The following is a 6094-nucleotide window of genomic DNA, read 5'->3' as shown; positions in this document are numbered from 1 at the left end:
AAAGAGGAGAGAGAAAGTGTCTTTGTTTTGATTGGAATAGTGAGAGGAAGAGAGAGAGTGAGAGGTTGATTTCTGGGAAACCCAGAAAATTGGATGAAGAAAGGAAGAGAAAGTGTGTGATTTTGAGTTGGAGTAGTCGAGAGAGGAAGAGAGAGTGTGGGAGGAAGATGACTGAAAAAAAGAAGGCAAAATAACATACATTTATTTATAAATAACATATATATAAACTGAAATAATAAGAAGTTAATATCAAAATAACAAGAATTTATAAATCTGGAGTAGAGTAAGATAGAAATTGCGTAAATTGGGAAGGAAAACAAAGAGGAGATATTAGTGGAAGATTTTAAGTTGTAATTGATTATGGTTTTTTATATTTTTTTTATTTTTTTTTTTGACAACAGCAAAAATGACATTAATTAAAAAGTGTTTACAACATACACTAAGCAACATAAAATAAAACAAAGGGAATTAAAACTTGTAAACTTCATCTTCGTAGGGCATATGTTGTTTGAAATAACCTTCCTTCGGCTTTGAACATGCTTTCGAAGAAGGTAAAACTGACCTATGCTTGTCTTAGACCATACTTCTTTTGACGAGGCGGAGAAATTGCTTAAGAACCATTGGCAAACGGACATGATATTATATTTCCTTTGAAACTGGGCATAATGGGAATGGGGTGGAAGGAAGGAATTCTCACGACCATAAACAACGAACAAAGTCACAAATTGTGACTTGGTACCTTGAGCAACAGGCACCGGATTCTTCATTAAAGAAGAATTAAAGTTTGACGCGCTATAAACCCCCAAAGTTTTCATTTGGCGAGCCGCCTTCGGATTTGGGTTTTTCAAGGCAATGATCACTACAACCATTGCAAAGCAACTTTGAGGCAGAAAACAAATTAATCCTCTATCAAATTTTCGATATCTTAAATCGAAAATCAAAGCCAACACAAATCGTGAAAACAAAACCAGACCCTCACCACCCAAGCAAACTACTAAGCATCCCTTCACCGTCAAATAACCTTTGACCCTTAAAAGAAGCAGCAACTGCAAGAAACCATACTCAAAGGAGAATTGAAACAAACTCCACCACTCGGACACTAAAACTCCACCAATTGATTATGGTTTTGGAAATTGGAGTATTCAACTTCCCAAGAATGAAGGCAAAATTTCCATACATCCGATTCAATGCCTGCGCATTTTATTCTTTTGTTTTTACTTTATTTTTATTTTTATTTTTTTTCCACATAATTTAGGCTTTCGGATTTGGGGCCCTGGGCAGTTGCCCCGGCTGCCCTGGTCCAAATACGGGCCGGGTTATTTTTAAGGGGCATTGAATGGTGTCGTCATGGAGGGTGGGGGAAAGGGAGGGGAAATGCCGGAGCAAGGGGAACGGGTTGGGCGCCGGTTGCCGGCCACCAACAGTGGAGGGATGGCTGGTGGGGAGGGAGGGCCGTCACTGGTGGGGAAAGGGTTTTTTTTTAAAATATCAAATTTTTTTAAAAACATAGATACATAATTTATTTAAGTTATAGATTTTCTTTTTTGTAAAAAAATAACCAATGAGGACATGACACGTGCATTACTACCTGGTTTTTGGGAGAAAAAAAATACAAACTTGTGTTTATTTTGGGCAGATTTAAAAGTTGGGTTGTTTTGTGAGAACGAGGCAAAAGTTGATTTGTTGTTGTTAAATTTTCCTATTAATATTTTAATCATTTTAGGGTAACTTTACAATGGATGTACAACATTTATCGTACACTCGATTTTTTAAAAGTGTATTAGTAGAAGTAGCACATTTGGGAGAGAAAAGAATAAATTATCTAACCCTACATCTGTACAAGGAGTAAAAGAAATGAACTACACGTCTACACCGAACACGACCATTTATCAAGCTTGTAAAGACAACACATTATTTAAAGCATTAATATCTCTAATTTTCAATAAGTTAAAATTATAAAAAACTAGATATTGTTAGACCCTGTTCTCTTCACCTTAAAAAAATAATATAAAGTAAAAATAATTTTAGTTCAGTAAAGATAAGTTTAGTTCAGTAAAATTAATTTCAGTTCAGTAAAAATAATTTTAGTTCAGTAAAAATAAATTTAGTTCAGTAAAATTCAGTTTTCTTAAAGAAGAATTATAATAGAAAATCTATAAAAATAATTTCAGTTCAACAAAAAAAATTTCAGTTCAGTGTTATTAATTTAAGTTCAGTAAAATAATTTAAGTTCAGAAAAAATAATTTCAATTCAGTAAAAATAATTTCAGTTCAGCAAAATTAAGGTCAAAAGAACGGGGCCTTATAGTAATTATTTATTGAGATGATCTTAGCAATATCTCACACAAACTATATCTATACTTGCATATAAATCACAAAACTATAAAATAGACATTAAATTTTGGGGACGCAGTGGATGCATGCAACTGTGCAAACATCTAGCGTATATATATAGAAAGGTAAATATATGCTAATATCATATGTGAGAAACAAATTATAATTCGCTCAAGTCTCAACTACATATATATAAATCTCAGGGCTCTTTAATTTAGACAAAGACAACACAATATAAACATGTAACACTCTAGTTATATACTACAAATCTTTTTTCTTGTGGTTTACAAGGTCGTACTTAACCATTATTTACTTTTAAATCATAAACCAAATGACCCAATCAACTTGGTTAATCCAAAGGTTATAGCCATAGCAAGCCAACCACCCAACAAAACCCTTATAGAAGCCCTTACAAGGGGTGCTCTTCCTAGAAACGCCCCTAACCACCCAAACATTGCCAAAGCCGCAGTCACGGCCACCACCACCACCACAAGCCTCACCTTATAATCCTTAATAAATGATGCCGCCAATAGTGGTACCAAGGCCCCTAAAGAGAAGGCTAGGGCGGAAGCAAATGCTGCTTGTAACGGGTTTGGCAATCGCTCTTCCTCTTCTTCCTCATCCTTTTCTCCTTCCTTAACTTTCTCTCTTTTCATTTGAGCAACCTCAATATCAAGTTGGGAGTACACGGACACGAACTCTCCAATAGCCATGCTACATGCCCCGGCTACTAGGCCAGCAAAGCCGGTTAGGATCATTGCCTTGACATCTTGCTTCACCGCACCAACTCCTAGCATGAGTGATGCTGTTGAAACAAGCCCGTCATTGGCTCCTAAGACCGCGGCTCTAAGCCATTGAGAACGTTTCGAGTAGTCCATATCGGTGTTTTTATTATCATCACCTTGCTTTTGGCTCTCTTCATCAATGGTTGGTCTTATAATTTCCAACTTGGTTGGAGGGAAAGGTATTTGTTTAGTTGCCATTTTTATGAAATACAAAAGAAAGAAAAAGAAAAGAAAAAGAAAGAGACTAGTTTATTAAGTGCATGTAAAGGTATGTTGCAAGAGAAGGGTGCATGGGAGGGGTTTATAAGGAGGGTGGTAGGGGAAATTTTTTAGTGGGATTTTCCACCAAGAAAAACCACTTATTAATGGAAAGTAAAAGATTTATGTGTGAGATTGTACACATACATGAAAAACAAAATAGTTGCTTTATATCTAGTCAAAATCATCATTCATCAGTGAAATTTACTTTAGAAAAGTGGATTTTATATTGCTTTATTGGCTTTTTATCGACACTACTCTCTCCATCCCACATTAGTTTATCAGGTTTTTTACCTGTATATAGTATCAATTCATTTGTCTCTTTCTATTTTTGGCAAGTAACTACTGGTTGTTAATACTTATTCATTCCTTAGTTCTTTTAATTACCAAAACTTAGCGTCCCATTCTCTCTTTCGTTCAATAATAATAATAAAATAATTACTACTCCTTATCTCTCAACAATTTTACTCCGGACTTTCATTATTAAAATAACAATTGATAATCAGACTTCAAAACTCCATTTGAAACTAAAATTTTAATTTGGCTGGAGATAGAAAGTACAAATTTTACTTGGCACCTGGTGTTAGGTGCCCCAAAGGTTGAGTTCTTGCTTAATTATTTCTATTCTTTCTTTATTTTGCAAAATTTAAGATGAGCATTATTCACCAAATGAAGAAAAAAAAAACCATTTAGTAAATTCAAGAATGAGCTCATTGAACATTAATAATGAAGCCAATTTGTAGAACAAGCTTTATTTTCTCTTTAATTTTCTCAATTATTTGTTACTTTATTTATTATTTGTTATTTTATTTAATTAATATCTTTATTGTTTTTGAGTCTTGATGACCATCGCTGTTATAATAAAGCATGATATTGAAACATTAATAATAATCGCACTTATTGGAATCTTACCCTCAAAAACCCACCTTATTGATTGCAACAAATAGATTGTATGTTCAAGATTCAAAACAATTCGTAATGCATGCAAAAGGGTGGTAGCTTAGGTAGGAAGCTAGCTAAAGGCTTATTTTCTTGTAAAACTATATCTTTACAAATGTAAAATGTAATGTTTGAAGATTTTATTGTGTTACTTTTTCTTGAAATGTTCATAGGAGTATCATCGATTGAGCTAGATGTAGATAACCTTAAAAATTGCTTTGTTATGCATGTTTCAAGATTTCCTATCACAATTGGTACTCGTATTATTGTAACTCCTCCAATACGAAAGCAAAGACATACACTACTACTTCAATTGGAAGAGTTTCGTAAAATCTAACAAGAAAAGTTATCGCATTAGAGTTTGTGCAAGTGATGTGTTGATTGAGTTGGTAACCTTTATGGACTCGTAAGTAATTGAAAATCCGTTGATGTGAGGATGTAAATTATTTTTTTTAAAAAATGTTTTAACCAACAAAACCATTCACTTCACTTCTATGCTTATTTAAATATGTGTATGTAAAAGTTGATGTCACCTTGATCATGTCTTGATATGATGCTTTACTGCTTACGAATGATTTGTGAAGCTTTTTTGTAACTTTAATTACAAAATTTAAAATGCACATTAAGCTTAAATGTGAAAATAACAATTCGGTAAGATTATACTAATTGAGTATTTTGTTGAGCTTAAAATGTTTTCCCATTTGTTTTCCTCATTTTCATTTGGGTAATAAAGGAGTGAAAACAAATTTCCCACATAAATAACTCTCTAAATGATGAAAAATGTTTCTTTGAAAGAAAGATAAGCCATATTCTCCTTCATTCCCTCCCCCCTCCTCATTTATCATTTCCTCTAATCTCAACCATCTTCGTCAAACTTCTACTTCCATTTTCAACTTTCCTAAGAAAAGAAACATTTGAAAACTATTTTCCAATTGTGTTGCATGTTTCCGTTGAAAAGATGTTTTACGTTCTATTAAAATCAATTTTCATGAAAATTGTATTTATGTCAACCCAAATGGATAAAGGTACATTAAGAATTTAATTAGATTATTTTTTTGAAAGTCCACACTCTTGACAACAATATACTACCAAGATATTAAGTAGCTGAATTGTGTATACGATTCGTAGGGCCTATTCACATTTACTGAACTGAACTAAATTGAACTGATTGGAGCTGAACTAAACTAAACTGAACTTGTTAAACGCGGGCCTGGGCCATACCCGCAAACCATGAGAGATAGTCTACTTCACAAGATCAAAGGAGGTTCCATCCCAAAACCATATGGCAATAGAAGGAGTAGCCCCTTAGCCTTTTAAAGTATTTAACTCTCTCTTATTCAACCAATGTGGGACACTTATATGTGGTGATACACTTCAACAGAACTAAATTGAGCTGAGCTGAAATGAATATTTTATAAGAGAAAGAAATTAGAAACTGAACTGAATTGAACTGAAGTTAAGCTGAAATGAACAGGCTCATAGTGTAATGATATTATAAATGCTTGTAAAGCTATTATACTACATATATAGATTCTTAATTACAATGGCTCACTCATTTGTACAAGTGTTGATGTGAATCCATCCCACTAATATTTTTGCCTTTCAGTTAGTCGATGGGTGTCACGCTCACATGCATATCTAGTCTATACCATCTACATAGTCAATTGCTTTACAAAATTAAGAATTGTTGTGATTTTACTACCCACCGTTTGTTATCCAATTAGAATCCTCGTTATCACACCTGATCAACTACCTCCATTTTAAAAATAATGACCTAT

General features: G+C 33.5%; 1 pseudogene; it reads right to left on the bottom strand.

Annotated features, from left to right (window-relative positions):
• Positions 1 to 2423: 2423 nt before the first annotated feature.
• Positions 2424 to 3567, bottom strand: LOC145614794 (vacuolar iron transporter homolog 2 pseudogene; annotated as a pseudogene).
• Between the last annotated feature and the right edge of the window lie 2527 nt (positions 3568 to 6094).

The sequence above is a fragment of the Chenopodium album genome, chromosome 25 (assembly GCF_948465745.1).
Source record: "Chenopodium album chromosome 25, dcCheAlbu1.1, whole genome shotgun sequence".
Taxonomy (NCBI): domain Eukaryota; kingdom Viridiplantae; phylum Streptophyta; class Magnoliopsida; order Caryophyllales; family Amaranthaceae; genus Chenopodium; species Chenopodium album.
The sequence above is the reverse complement of the archived record's forward strand: the minus strand, read 5'-3'. Positions and strand labels throughout refer to the sequence as shown.